The sequence below is a fragment of the Nerophis lumbriciformis genome, linkage group LG21 (genome assembly GCF_033978685.3).
Source record: "Nerophis lumbriciformis linkage group LG21, RoL_Nlum_v2.1, whole genome shotgun sequence".
NCBI classification, from domain to species: domain Eukaryota; kingdom Metazoa; phylum Chordata; class Actinopteri; order Syngnathiformes; family Syngnathidae; genus Nerophis; species Nerophis lumbriciformis.
In genome coordinates, this window is record NC_084568.2 from 11,508,992 (window position 1) to 11,526,414 (window position 17,423).

The window sequence follows — 17,423 nt, forward strand, 5'->3', positions numbered from 1 at the left end:
CAAGATGTTAGGGTTAAACAAGATGTTTACAGCTTCCCACAAGGTACGGAAGTCTAATTATATTCAGCCTTTGAGCAACATAAACGGCAGCACGAACAGCTTGTAGCGTCCAACCATGTTTGTGTACGAGCCAGAGTCACACCCGAAGCAGGAGTTGAACTTCAAACATTTTAAAAAATTTTTAAGAAATGTATTAAAACATTTTATAAAATGTTAATGTTTTTAAATGTTTAAAATGTATTAATATGCCAGTGTCAGACACAGAGCAAAGGTTAGGTTTAACAAACATCAAACATTTCAAACATGTTAACATTAAAAAACATTGTTTAAAAGGTTTAAATGTTTTAATATGTTTGAAATGTATTAAAATGCCAGAGTTCAAAAATGTTTTAAAATGTTTAACATGTTTGGAATGTTTTAAAAGGTATTAAAGGGTAACGAACATCAAAAATGTTAAACATTTAAAAAAACATTTTTTTAAAATGTGTTTAAATGTTTAATATGTGTTTAAATGTTTAATATGTTTGGAATGTTTTATAATGTATTAAAATGCCAGAGACGGAGCTAGTGTTAGGGGTAAACATCAAACATTTTAAGCATGTTAAACATTTGTTTTAATGTTTTAACATGTTTGAAATGTTTTCAAATGTATTAAAATGCCAGAGTCCGACATCGAGCAAAGGTTAGGGGTTAAACATAAAAAATGTCAAACATTTTAAAACATGTTTTTAAAATGTTTTAAGATGTTCAAAATGTCTTAAAATGTATTAAGATACCAAAGCAAAGGTTAGGGTTTAACAAACATCAACAATTTAAAAACATTTTAAAACATGTTTTAACATGTTTTAACATGCTTGAAATGTTTAGAAATGTAGTAAATGCCACAGTCAGACAGAGCAAAGGTTAGGGGTTAACAAACATAAAAAATGTTAAACTTTTTAAACATTTTAAACATTTTAAAACATTTTAAAAAAATGTTTTAACATGTTTGGAATGTTTTAAAAGGTATTAAAATGCCAGAATCCGACATCGAGCAAAGGTTAGGGGTTAAACATAAAAAATGTCAAACATTTTAAAACATGTTTTTAAAATGTTTTAACATGTTCAAAATGTCTTAAAATGTATTAAGATACCAAGGCAAAGGTTAGGGTTTAGCAAACATCAACAATTTAAAAACATTTTAAAACATGTTTTAACATGTTTGAAATGTTTAGAAATGTAGTAAATGCCACAGTCAGACAGAGCAAAGGTTAGGGGTTAACAAACATCAAAAATGTTAAACTTTTTAAACATTTAAAACAATTTTTTTTGTTTGGAATGTTTTAAAAGGTATTAAAATGCCAGAGTCGGAGACAGAGCTAGTGTTAGGGGTAAAAATCTAAAAGTTTAAGCACGTTAAACATTTGTTTTAATGTTTTAACATGTATTAAAATGCCAGAGTCCGACATCGAGCAAATGTTAGGGGTTAACAAACATCAAAAATGTCAAACATTTTAAAACGTGTTTTTAAAATGTTTTAACATGTTCGAAATGTCTTAAAATGTATTAAGATACCAAAGCAAAGGTTTGGAATGTTTTAAAAGGTATTAAAATGCCAGAGACAGAGCTAATAATGTTAGGAGTAAACATCAAACATTCCAAACATGTTAAACATTTTTTGTAATGTTTAAATGTTTCAGTGCAAATTGAGACACATTTTAAAATGTTTAGATGCTAGTTTAGAAGCTATCATGCAAAAATATTGAAATGGGATGGAGTGGACTTATACACTCTTAAGAAAACAAACTGTTCGAGTGACTGCTGAAGAAAAGATTGGAGGTACATCATGTCTTCACATCTGGAGGGGTCCACAAATTAAGTACTGATCGCTGAAAGACAAAGTTGGACTAATTTGTGCTTCACTAAGTAACAAATTTGATTGACATAAGTGTTGTATTGCTGTAATCGTAATGCTAATAAGAAAAGGAAATTTACAGTTGATTTCCTTTTACACACCGGTACCTGTTTAATAAAACCACCTTAACATTTGACAATCCAAACAATTACACAAAGAACCTGGGTATTATCTTCGACCCAACTCTCTCGTTTGAGTCACACATTAGGAGTTGTCATGTCTGTGTAATCATGTTTTGTGTTAAGTCATGTTTTTGTTTAGTTATAGGACTCTTTAGTTTCTGTCTTTTCACTCCCTTGTCTGGTTTCCATGATTACCCCATTAGTTTCACCTGTTCCACGTTTGGACTCATTGTGCACTCTTGTTTGTCACCATAGCAACCATTAGTTTTCACCTGTCACGTCACGCACCTGTTTCACGTTTTGAGTCACGCACCTGCTTTCACTAATCATGTCCATAGTATTTAAGTTCATTCATTTTCTGTTGTTCGTCCTGACGACCTCACACCACATTTATGCTCTGTCCATTTTTTCATGTCCATGTTCACGCTGCTCCTTTTTTGTCCATGCCAAGTAAGTTTTCTTTATTCAAGCCATAGTTTGCAAGTTTTGTTTAATTGTTCATAGTTTATTCTCCGCCACTGTGCGCACCTTTTGTTTGATCTTTTTTTTGTATTTATAGTTAATAAATAAATCATGTACCTTAATTCCCGTCTCGCCCGTGCCAACTTTCCGTTGCATCCCGGAAAAGCAAACTCCCAAGATCAAGTCCTGACAGGAGTGTTACTAAAACAGCCTTCTTTTATCTCCGTAATATCGCTCAAATTTGTCCCATTTTGAGTAAAAAGTAAACGCCATGTTTTTTTGGTTTTTTTTATATAACTTGGTTTTTTTTTTTATGTCACAAAGTAATTACATTAAAAGCGTTCATGTGTCATAGCATTTTGTTCATGTTTTATTGTGTATCGTTAATTCCTATACGACATTTCTGCTCAAACTCTTAATGGATCTGCATCTACATGTCGCTGTACATATCCTACCAAGTGAGACCTACACTGTTACAATGTCTATTTCTCAGATGATAAACTTGTTGATGACTGAAATATGCTGATAGCAACCGAACCTAAACTCTCCCCCCCCCTCCACATCCACACCCCGGATTGTAAATAATTTAATGTACCGTATTTTTCAGACTATAATTTTTTTCATAGTTTGGCCGGGCTCCAGTGCGACTTATATATGTTTTTTTCCTTCTCTATTATGCATTTTCAGCAGGTGCGACTTATACTCCGGTGCGACTTATACTCCGAAAAATACGGTATATACTCTGATGATTAACTTGTGTGATGACTGTATTATGATGATAGTATATATTCAGAGGTGGGTAGAGTAGCCAGAAATTGTACTCAAGTAAGAGTACTGTTACTTTAGAGATTTATTACTCAAGTAAAAGTAAGGAGTAGTCACCCAAATATTTACTTGAGTGAAAGTAAAAAGTATGTTGTGAAAAAACTACTCAAGTACTGAGTAACTGATGAGTAACATACACACACATATAAATGGGTTGTACTTGTATAGCGCTTTTCTACCTTCAAGGTACTCAAAGCGCTTTGACACTACTTCCACATTTACCCATTCACACACACATTCACACACACTGATGGAGGGAGCTGCCATGCAAGGCGCTAACCAGCACCCATCAGGAGCAAGGGTGAAGTGTCTTGCTCAGGACACAACGGACATGACGAGGTTGGTACTAGGTGGGGATTGAACCAGGGACCCTCGGGTCGCGCACGGCCATTCTTCCAATGCGCCACGCCGTCCCATATCATATATATATATATCATATATATATATATATATATATATATATATATATATATATATATATATATATATATATATATACATACATTGATATATACAGTATATAATTTATATTTATTTATTTTGCCGTTTTTGTTTACATGTTAAAGGTGTTTTAATGAATATACATGCATGTTTAACACATATAGATTCCTTTCTTTCATGAAGACAAGAATATAAGTTGGTGTATTACCTGATTCTGATGACTTGCATTGATTGGAATCAGACAGTAGTGCTGATAACGTCCTCGTTTTCAAATGGAGGAGAAAAAAAGTTCCTCCTTTCTGTCTAATACCACATGAAAGTGGTTGGTTTTTGGTATCTTATATGTCCAGCTTCCATATTCGTTTTTATACACTTTACAAGAAATACATTGGCGGCAAACTCCGTAGCTTGCTAGCTTGTTTGCGCTGGCTTTCGGAGACTCTTATTTTGAAAGCGCAGGCGCGATGGAGCGGCACTTTTATTGTGAAGACAGGAACTGTGCAGTCAGTCTTTAGGCTTTTGACGGGAAGTACGGTTAAAATAAAAAAAGGATCTTTTTTCCTTCACACTTTTGATTGATTGATTGGAACTTGTATTAGTAGATTGCACAGTACAGTACATATTCCGTACAATTGACCACTAAATGGTAACACCCGAATAAGTTTTTCAACTTGTTTAAGTCAGGTCATGTGACCGCCTGGCTCTGTTTGATTGGTCCAACATCACCAGTGACTGCATCTGATTGGTGGAACGGAGTGAACGTCACCAGTGACTGTATTTGTTGAAACGCAAGCACTATGAAGGTCTGTCTGACAGACCAAAACAAACAAAGCGTGCATTAACAGATCGATAAAAATTAGTAGCGAGTAGCGAGCTGAATGTAGATAAAAGTAGCGGAGTAAAAGTAGCGTTTCTTCTCTATAAATATACTCAAGTAAAAGTAAAAGTATGTTGCATTAAAACTACTCTTAGAAGTACAATTTATCCCAAAAGTTACTCAAGTAGATGTAACGGAGTAAATGTAGCACGTTACTACCCACCTCTGATCGAACCTAAACTACCCCCCCCCCCTCCACATCCACACCCCGGATTGTAAATAATTTAATGTACCGTATTTTTCAGACTATAATTTTTTTCATAGTTTGGCCGGGCTCCAGTACGACTTATATATGTTTTTTTTCCTTCTTTATTATGCATTTTCAGCAGGTGCGACTTATACTCCGGTGCGACTTATACTCCGAAAAATACGGTATATACTCTGATGATTAACTTGTGTGATGACTGTATTATGATGATAGTATATATTTGTACCATGAATTGATTAACGTGGAACCCCGACTTAAACAAGTTGAAAAACTTATTCGGGTGTTACCATTTAGTGGTGAATTGTACGGAATATGTACTGTACTGTACAATCTACTAATAAAAGTTTCAATCAATCAATAAAAACGTAAAAATGTACATAACTTAAAAAAAGAAATAAATAAGAGAAAAAAAATGATGATAGTATATATTTGTACCATGAATTGATTAACGTGGACCCCCGACTTAAACAAGTTGAAAAACTTATTCGGGTGTTACCATTTAGTGGTCAATTGTACGGAATATGTACTGTACTGTACAATCTACTAATAAAAGTTTCAATCAATCAATAAAAACGTAAAAATGTACATAACTTAAAAAAAGAAATAAATAGAAGAAAAAATAATACCTTCCTCTATCAAAATGTAAAATACATCATGTAATGAGAAAAGCTGACATATTAATGAACAAAACCGAATACTTGTCTTTAGATGTATGGATAAAGTTTATCTATAGCCTTTTTTTTTTTTTTTGCAAATGGCATGATTGTTCACACCCCAACACTGCTTTACCTAACAATCAGTAATCATGATTTCAATATTGATAAAAATAACCTAAAGTATTATTTTGGCCATAATGGTAGAGTGGCCGTGCCAGCAATCGGAGGGTTGCTGGTTACTGGGGTTCAATCCCCACCTTTTACCATCCTAGTCACGTCCGTTGTGTCCTTGGGCAAGACACTTCACCCCTTGCTCCTGAAGGCTGCTGGTTAGCGCCTTGCATGACAGCTCCCGCCATCAGTGTGTGAATGTGTGTGTGAATGTGGAAATACTGTCAAAGCGCTTTGAGTACCTTGAAGGTAGAAAAGCGCTATACAAGTATAACCCATTTATCATTTATAATTGGCAGCCCTGTGTGTAAGACTGGTCTCATACACTATTTGTATCTACATGGACAAAAAGTGCAGTTACGTCTTATGACCATCAGCGGCCATCCTTCAAAATTCTTGCTGGGTGGGCCCTACATCTGTGGTCCCTTCCAAGGTTTCTCGTTGTTCCCATTGGGTTGAGTTTTTTCTTGCCCTGATGTGGGATCTGAGCCGAGGATGTCGTTGTGGCTTGTGCAGCCCTTTGAGACACTTGTGATTAAGTCAGCTTTGATTGATTGATTGGTACAAACGTTTGGCGGTTATCTACAATTCCCCTCCGGCTGTTATTTTAATAGTGTGTAGTTTACATTTTGATGAACAGAGAATGGTTTTGAAGGCATTTATTTGTGGATGTTTTGGCGGCTCTTCCGACCGGGTTTGGATTTCCCAGCGCCGCTCTCATCAGCGTCGCGGATTGATTTGGATGTGAGTGGTTGAAGTAGTACGTCATTCAAGATAACGGACAAGTGGTTTATCCAATCACATACAATGATTTTTTTTTTTTTACAAGGCCCCGCCTTCTGAAATACATCTCCTATTGAGAACTCCCAGATTCATTGTGTAGAGCTCAGCGAACGACAATTATCTGGCAGGTTACAAAAAAGGTTGGGGAGGAGACCCTGCCCCAAGTGGAGGAGTTCAAGTACCTCGGAGTCTTGTTCAGGAGTGAGGGAAGAGTTGTTGGAATAATTGTTTGTAAGTTATCACAAAAGAGATGTTGTATTATGAATGCTGTATTTCGAGGCCTGGCAAGAGGGGGAAGGCTCGTGAAACGCCACTGTGATTTCAACACGGACAGATGGCAGGATGTGCTCAACTCCCGGAGGAACTCTCTTTGAAGTGTTAAACGAACTCTCTTTGAAGTGGTTCCCAAACTCTCTTCCAACTATTTGGTCAACGCTATTTACAACCCGCTGCCCTCTTGAAGTTGTTGTGGACAGGAGACGGGAGGGGTTGTCCATTGTCCTCCAACACCTGCCCCAGCTGGATCCAGGAAGAGCCCAAGCCCGAGAAGTCCTCTTCTTGGACTTCAAGGCGACCGAAAACAATGACTGTTTTACATATTCCCAATTCCTGCTGTGACATATGTTGGTGCGTGAACATGGAACATCTGAATTAAAAGAGGAGAGGAAGACCTTCTTCGTCAGAGCGTGGTGCAGGACTGTGCAGAGAGTGCAGCGGCCATGTTTTTCCTCAATATTGAGTCCAAATTGAATTTTGTCTCTGTTTGATTCTTTGCCTTTTGTCTTGTTTAATAGATGTCCTGTGTTTGAACGTGACAAGAGTGGATCGTGAGATCGACAGGCGGATCGGTGCTGTATCGATCAGTTGTGGTGAAGGAGCTGAGCCGGAAGGCAAAGCTCTCAATTTACTGGTCGATCTACGTTCCCATCCTCACCTATGGTCATGAGCTTTGGGTTATGACCGAAAGGACAAGATCACGGGTACAAGCGGCCGAAATGAGTTTCCTCCGCCGGGTGGCGGGTCTCTCCCTTAGAGATAGGGTGAGAAGCTCTGTCATCCGGGGGGAGCTCAAAGTAAAGCCGCTGCTCCTCCACATGGAGAGGAGCCAGATGAGGTGGTTCGGGCATCTAATCAGGATGCCACCCGAACGCCTCCCTAGGAAGGTGTTTAGGGCACGTCGGACCGGTAGGAGGCCACGGGGAAGACCCAGGACACGTTGGGAAGACTATGTCTCCCGGCTGGCCTGGGAACGCCTCGGGATCCCCCGGGAAGAGCTGGACGAAGTGGCTGGGGAGAGGGAAGTCTGGGCTTCCCTGCTTAGGCTGCTGCCCCCGCGACCCGACCTCGGATAAGCGGAAGAAGATGGATGGATGGTTACAAAAAAGGTGAAAAACAGTTAAACGCTGGGGAGGGTGGGTGGGGGGCAGGAAAGGGGGTCCAGACTTAGGCCAAGGGAGAAAAAAACTCATAGCCATAGCATACATAAGCATGTGTGTAAGAGGGAAACATCAAAGAACACAAAGGACATTAAAGACATTAAAAGAGCAGAGCTGATGCAACCAGCCATTTCTACATACAGCTACAAAAGTAAACTTAGACTTCCTTTTTATTGGCATTAAAATTCGAGCTTTACAGTACAGATAAGAACGGAATTTCATTGCATTAGCTCATGGTAGTGCAGGATAAAAAATCAATAAGGTGCAGATATAAATAAATAGATTACTGTACAGATAAATGTATTGGACTTTTGCATATGCATCCACGTTTATGGATGTATGTTATTGTGGAGAGGCGGGGCCGGGCACACCGGAGCCCACTCCAAGATGGCGGCGAGGAGGCGTGGACGGCGAGCAGGCGTAAAAGGGGAGCAGCAGAGGAGGACGGGGGAAAGAAGACATAGAGAGACGGGGAGAGAAGACAGACTCAACAAGAGGCGGATGCAGAGCGAAAGAGAAAGAGAAGGAGCCAGAGGGAAACTGACACTGAGCAAAAGCGACAAAGAGCGCAACGGAGACGACGACGCATGCAGCTGAAGAGCTGGAGCGGAGGAGCGAGCAGGTGGAGCCGGAGCTGGAAAGCGCTCAGCGAAAGAAGACGCAGATTTATTGAAATAACAAAGACAATGTCCTTCCTTGATGGTCCTTGGAACCCACCCGACAGCTTGCGACTGTCACAGTTATATTATCTTTACGTTCCAGCCAGTTAATCCATTTTTGGGGGGAATTGAGGGGATTATTATGATGCGTTCAACAACAAAAACGTATACACTGTGGTGGCCTCTGCGGTGTTCCACGCTATCGTCTGCTGGGGTGGGGGTGGGGAGACAAGAGCAGACCCAACAAAGCAACCAAGAGAGCCGACTCCACCCTCGGCCACCCACTAACTCTCGGCCAGTGTCCAGTCCGCATGGATGAGCGAGGATGCGTCTAAGGAGACCGAGGTGTCCGATACATGCCCATTGTTTGTTATACTCAATGGTTAACTGGACATCTTTATGTGCTCGACGCCTCAATCATTGGTATGTTTTCATCTACAAAACCATTCTGGTTATCACTCCATCTTATCTGTCTTGTCTTTTAACAAAGAAACAAGGAAGTCACAATCTTCGTTCAATGAATGTTCTGCAATTTGTTGTCCCCAAAGTAAGAACTGAACTGGGCAAGAAAGCATTTAGGTTTTCAGCACCGAAGGCTTGGAATAACCTACAATCGAACATTAAACTTCAAACCCTAGTTACGCTGAATGAGTTTAAAGCTTCTGTGAAAGGACTGCAGTCTACCTTGTCTGTATGCACATGTGTCATGTGAGCAAGTTTTAATGTTGTAAATGTGATGTTTTATGTATTTGTTTACTGTTTTTAATGTAACCTTGCTGCTGCCCTCTTGGCCAGGTCTCCCTTGGAAAAGAGATCTTTGATCTCAATGGGATTTTACCTGGTTAAATAAAGGCTAATAATAATTCAGCCAAGACGCTTGTCCGTCCTGGCGCTCAGCGCCAGCTCCGCAGCCCTGTCTCTTCATACACATCTCCTCCAGTCTCTCTCCAAACGGACTCTGGTGGGGCAGAGACCCAGCAGCTGGTCTCCATGGCCAAAAGACTCCCGGGAGGCAGATCCAGAAGTTCACAAAAAAAGCACCGCAGAAGTCACGAAAGTGCCACCCCTTGTCGCACAGTCCCAAAGGGTCCCGATCTAAAAGGCAAAAAACACATGAAAACAAGAGGGAAATATCAGGAACACGAAAGGATGATACAAGAGCACAGAGCTCCATCCTGGAAAGAAAGGAAGTGTGACAAGAAATGACAGACAAAGAAAGACAAAGAAATGAAGACAAGTGTGGGTCTCTGTACTGGTTTGTTTGAAGTGATTCCCGATTGTTACCATGGTGACAGTGACTGTTTTGAAGGATGTATCCTTGATATATATTGTTTGTTTTCTCTGTCATTTTCTTCATTCAATTGTTAATGAAATAAAAACAATTAAAAGCACCTTTGACAGCGTACACGTCGTTGATTGTCGTAAAAATGAGTTGACAGGAAGTGATGAGGTCGTGGTGCATGCTGGACCGATCGTGTCTTACTGGACCAGTTTGAGTGACATGAAGACGGTGTGGATACATTTTGGACACCCGTGGAACATCTCAAAATCCCACTGGGAAAGATTCTCCAGTGTTTTGTTGATGATCTTCATCATCTTTTATCTGCACTTTTAGCAGACGAGGGAGGGATTGAAGAAGAGGATGTCGCCCAAGAGCGTTTTGGCCTTTCACTTTAATTTTAGACTGAAGGGTGGTTTTTTTTTTCCAAATAATTGCTAGATAAACTGGAAGTCGGTTTTTCTTGCCTCAAACGTGCTGTAGTTAATTAGCGCCGCGATCGAGGAGAGCGCTGCTCAATACTGTAGCGTCCAGAAGAAGTCGCACAAAGTTCGACGCTATTAATGTGTCCATTAAGCTGTGTTATAAATGTATTTTCTGTGTAAGTAAATTTGCTTTTTAACATTTTCAAAAACGTATTAAAATGGAAAAAGGTAAGAATATACTTTTTATTTGAATATGGTTTTTGTAGGAGGACAAACGTGACACAAACCTTAATTGTTAGAAAGCCCACTGTTTAATATGTATGTGTTTATTCGTCACTGATGAGAGTATTTGGCAAGCGCCGTTTTGTCCTACTAATTTCGGCGGTCCTTGAACTCACCGTGGTTGTATGGACTGTGACGCAACAGTTGGTTTACGCGTACAACTTTCTCCGACGCTGCCACAGAAAGACGTGTTTTATGACCCCCTCCTTCTTTGTCTCATTTTGTCCACCGAACGTTTTATGCTGTGTGTGAATGCACAAAGGTGAGCTTTGTTGATGCTATTGACTTGTGTGGAGTGCTAATCAGGCATATTTGGTCACTGCGAGACTGCAAGCTTATCGATGCTAATATGCTATTTAGGCTAGCTGTGTGCACATATTGCATCATTATGCCTCGTTTGTAGGTATATTTGAGCTCATTTAATTTCCTTTACTCATGTCGTCTGTGTGTTTATATTTATATTTGCATGTCTCATGACACATTATCTGTATGTAATATTGGCTACATTTCTGATAGTTGTTTGTGTGCTATGTTGTTCCAGACCACAGCACACGTTACCCAGCTAGCAAAGATTGTAATAAATCCATTAGAAGAAGACAGCCTGCCGTTTCCTTTAACTTGGACACACACATCTATACCTTTGGCCATTATAAGCCAATCATTTCCAGGAATTATCGCACCCTCTGAGAAGTTTTACTAGTGTTTTCCAATGTTGTAAAATTGTGTAGAATAAATATTAAATTTTAACATTTCTGTCAACAAACGTTTGTGTCAGCCTGCGACACACAGTCATTTTGATAGTAGGCTAATATAGCTAATGTGTTGCCTTCATTATAAGACTTCCATCCATCCATCCATTTTCTACCGATTGTCCCTCTTTGGGTCGTGGGGGGTGCTGGAGCCTATCTCAGCTTCATTCGGGTACATCCTGGACAAGTCGCCACCTCATCACAGGGCCAACACAGATAGACAGACAACATTCACACTCACATTCACACACTAGGGCCAATTTAGTGTTGCCAATCAACCTATCCCTAGGTGCATATCTTTGGAGGTGGGAGGAAAACGGAGTATAGAGTCAGAATCAGAAGTACCTTATTAATCCCCAAGGGGAAATTACGATTTTCAGCACAATCATATTCAAGATCAGACACACATTACGAAGTACCCGTAGGGAACACACGCAGTCATGGGGAGAACATGCAAACTCCACACAGAAAGACAGCAAGCGGGGCTCGAACCTAGGACCTTCGTATTGTGAGGCACACGCACTAACCCCTGTACCACCGTGCTGCCATTATAAGACTTATATAAGGCTTTTAAGTTTTGCGGCTCCAGACAAATTAGTTCTTTGTATTTTTGGTCCAATATGGCTCTTTCAAAATTTTGAGTTCCCAACCCCTGGCCCATTGCAAGTCTCGAGTATATCATGACGGGAAAAACCCCTGAAAAACAGAATAATAAAACGTGCTTATAAAACCAAATGTGATTATATGTGCTTGTTTTGCTGAGGTTTTATTTCCTGGTCCCAGGGCGTACTTTTCCAAGGAGTTGCTTGATAAGCGGCTCTAACAGGTTCTGTTTCATTCCACCTGCCGTCCCTGTCAGGTTCAAACAACGGTGACATCTATTAAACAGACAAGAAGCATGGAATCAGGCAGAGACACAGTTAAATTTTGCTCATTAGGAGAAACGTATTGGGTTGTACATTGTGTTACAGTACCAACCTACGCCCTAAGGCACAGCGCACGTGCTCCCCTATTTATTCGGGAGGTCCCTAGTTACATCACTGAGGCTGCTTCTGAAAGGAGGTGTAATGCCAGCAGCCCCGGTAGACACAATACATGATTATTCGAAATGGAAATGTGCTGACACTCGTGATCTCGCCCTGTCTCTGTTTTGTCCGCGCCGAGGTACTCGATGTCCATCCTTGGCAGTCAGCAGGCAGGGTCTGTAAACAAACACTGATACGAGACGACTCGCAATCCAAGATTGCAAGTTGTCCCTTTGCACAGATAGAAAAGTGCAACTTCAGCACAATAGATAATAATTATAGCAACGGCCTTTAAGCATAAGAGTTTTGTGATAACTTATACATAATTATTCTAACATTTCCCTCCTGTTTATCACATAACTTCCCCAGAATCTTCTTGTCCCTAATAACTTCTTCTTGCAATTTTCAGTTAATAGTTCATTTCCCTAGGGCCAAGTTATGTTTACACTCAGAGTTCAACATCATTTTTATTTTTTTTATTTTATAGTCACCAGGGTCTGAAAACAGATCAGGAACACCGTCCAGGTAGGTATCCTCGTCATCAGATTCATCTTCCTTGTCGTCTGCCAGAAGGTGCATCTGAACAGTTTTATCATGTGATGGGCTAATCGCTGAGGTAATCAGACAGTTAAGCAGAGAACGCAGACAGGGAATACAACAACATCCACATAATGTCAGTATTGCTGCAAACACAGTCATATGTAACAGTAGCTGTTCTGCGTTGTGTCTTTTGTAGTGAGGCACACACAGGAGTTGAGTCGTGGAGGATTTTTTCACCTTTTTTTGATAGGAACAAAAAGAACAGGGTGTCACATACAGTCCACAGTACACAGGATTTCTCTCCACAGCTCCAAGCGTCAGTGCTCACTCTAGCTCATGAATTCAATTATATATGCTTACATGTGGAAATAATAATTATAATAAATAAAATAAAAATAATAATAAAAAAGGTAAATAAAGCATAAAATAGTCTCAAATAAATTATATAAAAACAGTGTATAAAATATATACATCAGCAAATAAGAAAAATATATATTAAGAAAAAGGGGCTTTAATATGTGCAGCAATTTACCTCACTTTTCCCACTCACATCAACTCATTTTATATTTTTCTACAATAATCTATGCCAAAAAAATCATAACAGACATACCTTTTGTTGATTGGAACAAAAACAACAGGGCGTCACACACAGTCCACAGTACACAGGATTTCTCTCCACTACAGAATAAAGAAATAAATAATTCACACTCATATTAATGCCACAGCGGCACACAAGATGTCCACACGGACATGCAGCAGAGTTTTTGACCCGTGCGCAAACTCACGAGACCAGGAAACCCCGTAATAACTGTCGCTACCATTAAGCTAATTCACACATCATTTAGCATATAAAAGTCCGGTTTTTACAACTTAAAATTTAACAAACAGAAAGTTAGGAATTTAACCCGCATGCTTAACAGCACGTCACAAGACAGTGTGCATTCTTATAAAATACTTTAAGAGCGACAACCAAAAAGTTTATAAAAAAATAAATGGAGAGAGACATAAACATGACTTACCAGCTCCAAGCGTCAGTGCTCACTGAATATCGTCACACAGGTGCGACGCCAAATCACCCCCCAGGGAAACAAAAAGGTATGTAACGGAAAATAATAGAGTGGAACCTATTTACAATAAGAGACACTTTTGGGGAAGTTCACAACAGAAAATGATCTAGAAATGACCTAAAATAAAATAAAACTTAGCTCGGCTACACATAGATACTAGAATTGATGATACCAAGGACTTGTATTTGCCAAACACATCCAACCATCCATCCCACATAGATGAGTGCTCTTTCATTTTACCGTTGAGAGTGCGCAGGCCTTCCAGTGCTCTGGTCAGGCTATCTTCTGCATCATTGTTGTTTGGTATGAACATGCAACACTGTTCACCCAATATTGCGCATATATCTCCTTTTTCCGCGAACAACATGTCCAGCGCCATATGGTTTTGAAAGGCCATAAGGGAGGTGGCGGCGAGTTGATCAGCGACTGCTTCAAGTCCGGCCTGTGTCCAATTTCCTAATCTCTCCGTTGTAGTGGACGTACTGTACTTTATTCTGTCAACATTCTTGTTAATCGTACACCACCAGCAGACGGATGATTCGAATCCAGCTGCAACTTGATCTACCAACTTGTACTTGTCAGGTACACCTCTTAGGACACCTACTGCATCGATATATAAGTTGGATCCCCAACACTTTGCCAGTTTACATCACGTCTAGTTCTTTTCCAATGTTCGGGTATCAAACTGTTGAGGCGTGTTAACAATTCTAGTGCTGTTATTGGGTATATGGAGGTAGGCATGAGGAGTGTGATTAGAGCACAATGTCCTGTTACATTTTTCGGCAATCGGTCATAGATTCTTTCCTCACCGCACCACCACACATCACCTCGTGATACTGGTACAAATATTGATACATTTGCTATGTGTAAGCAGTTGTCTGATGATAAGTTTCCTAACTGTTGTCCAGAGCCTAGCATGTAATGCAGGTGTAATTAGCTTTTGTCACATCTTTATCAAATATTGGTTTCGGCTTTGTTTCTTTGGTTACAGGATAGATTTTGTCCCATGTAGTGCAATTCCCTTCAGGAGTTGTTTTGCTGATTACTTCAATTAAACATTTTCGACTTATAGATGTCACCGATTCTGTTCATAACCTTTATGGACAGAATTTTTAGGCGCAGTCAGGGCGTTGAGGGTATCTGGTTTGGTGGCTGCAGGATTAGGTCTCTGCTATTTGCAGATGATGTGGTCCTGATGGCTTCCTCTGGCCAAGATCTTCAGCTCTCACTGGATCGGTTTGCAGCCGAGTGTGAAGCGGCTGGGATGGGAATCAGCACCTCCAAGTCCGAGTCCATGGTTCTCTCCCGGAAAAGGGTGGAGTGCCATCTCCGGGTTGGGGAGGAGATCTTGCCCCAAGTGGAGGAGTTCAAGTACCTCGGAGTCTTGTTCACGAGTGGGGGAAGAGTGGATCGTGAGATCGACAGGCGGATCGGTGCGGCGTCTTCAGTAATGCGGACGCTGTATCGATCTGTTGTGGTGAAGAAGGAGCTGAGCCGGAAGGCAAAGCTCTCGATTTACCGGTCGATCTACGTTCCCATCCTCACCTATGGTCATGAGCTTTGGGTTATGACCGAAAGGACAAGATCACGGGTACAAGCGGCCGACATGAGTTTCCTCCGCCGAGTGGCGGGGCTCTCCTTTAGAGATAGGGTGAGAAGCTCTGTCATTCGGGGGGAGCTCAAAGTAAAGCCGCTGCTCCTCCACATCGAGAGGAGCCAGATGAGGTGGTTCGGGCATCTGGTCAGGATGCCACCCGAACGCCTTCCTAGGAAGGTGTTTCGGGCACGTCCGACCGGTAGGAGACCACGGGGAAGACCCAGGACACGCTGGGAAGACTATCTCTCCCGGCTGGCCTGGGAACGCCTCGGGATCCTCCGGGAGGAGCTGGACGAAGTGGCTGGGGAGAGGAAAGTCTGGGCTTCCCTGCTTAAGCTGCTGCCCCCGCGACCCGACCTCAAATAAGCGGAAGAAGATAGATGGATGGATGGAGATGCCGGGATGATCTTGAGTAATGGTCTGGGGCTTAGGCATACAACACAATCAGTTTTAGCAGCCTTTCCTGTTTGCTCTGCCATGAGCAACCAATTAACAGCAAAGGAGGAACCAATTATTACACACCAGTTGTTACTTTGAACCATTCATCCACACCATCAAATGGTACGCTTACAACTGTGACTCCACCGTGTTTAGTATAGGCACACTGGGTGACCATTTAGTGTTGCCAATCAACCTATCCCCAGGTGCATGTCTTTGGAGGTGGGAGGAAGCCGGAATACAGAATCAGAAGTACTTTATTAATCCCAGAGGGGAAATTAAGATTTTCAACAAAATCCTATTCAATATCAGACAAACATTACAAAGTACCCAGAGGGAACCCACGCAGTCACAAGGAGAACATGCAAACTCCACACAGAAAGACCGCAAGCGGGACTCGAATCTAGGACCCTCGTATTGTGAAGCACACGCACTAACCCCTGTGCCACCGTGCTGCCATTATAAGACTTTAGTTTTTTGTATTTTTGGTCCAATATGGCTCTTTCAAAATGTTTAGTTCCCAACCCCTGGCCCATTGCAAGTTGTGAGTATATCATGACGGGACAAAACCCTGAAAAACGGAATAATAAAACTTGCTTATAAAAAATGTGTTTATAAAACCAAATGTGATTATATGTGCTTATTTTGCAGATTTTTTTTATTTCCTGGTCCCACACTGAGCCCCCTGCAGGAGCACAGTTGGGGACTGCGCTAACCCCAAAACCCCATCACCCATTCACCTCCTCAGGGAGGAAGACTTTCACTTTAGACTGAAGGTTGTTTTTCCCCAAAGTAGTTTCTTGATAAACTGTAGGGCGTATTTTTCCAAGTAGTTGCTTGATAAGCGGCTCTAACAGGTTCTGTTTCATTCCACCTGCCGCCCCCCAGTATTAGCTTATAATTAATTGTAATTAAATGTTTGTGTTGATATTTTGCCAGTGTACCTTAGATTATGATGCACAGAACAGTCCTGGCAGCGAAGCTTCACACGTCATCTTTTCCGGCTCCTCCCCTACTCGTATCAGGCCTTAATATGTGCTTCGCAGTGAGGCCCCTCCATTACTTGACACACGCCTCGAAGTCTCAGCACATCGCGCCACACCACTAACTGAGAGCACCGCCTGTAAGTTCAACATGTACAATTAACTAGTTTGGTTGTATAAGTTTAGATTGGGGTATAACGTTTGTAATGTATATTGTATTCATGTTACTATTTCAGCTTGCGAGCAAGTAGCTCTCCAATTTTAGCATGTTAGTTAGTTTGTGTGACTATTGCTGTGCACAATGTTTATATGTTACATACATAAATATTGTATTATATATCAGTAATGTGGTTAATACAATGTATGTTTTCTTGTAGTTTTAGTTTTTAAGTTTTAGTTTTATTGCGAGGGCAGAATATTTGTTGTTGTTTTTTACATTGATCATGGGTGTCCAAACATTTTGATTTGGGGTTTGCATTGGGCTTAAAATAATTTGTAATTTGT

The 17,423-nt window shown here is 40.7% G+C and overlaps 1 protein-coding gene across 1 annotated transcript in view; it reads left to right on the forward strand.

Annotated features, from left to right (window-relative positions):
- Positions 1-17,045, forward strand: part of etsrp (ETS1-related protein) — a 42,779-nt gene extending 25,734 nt beyond the window's left edge. Inside the window, exon 9 of the transcript XR_009817656.1 lies at positions 16,900-17,045. The gene's annotated coding sequence lies outside the window, so the exon portion shown is untranslated. The remainder of the gene's footprint in view (positions 1-16,899) is intronic.
- The last annotated feature ends 378 nt before the right edge of the window (positions 17,046-17,423 follow it).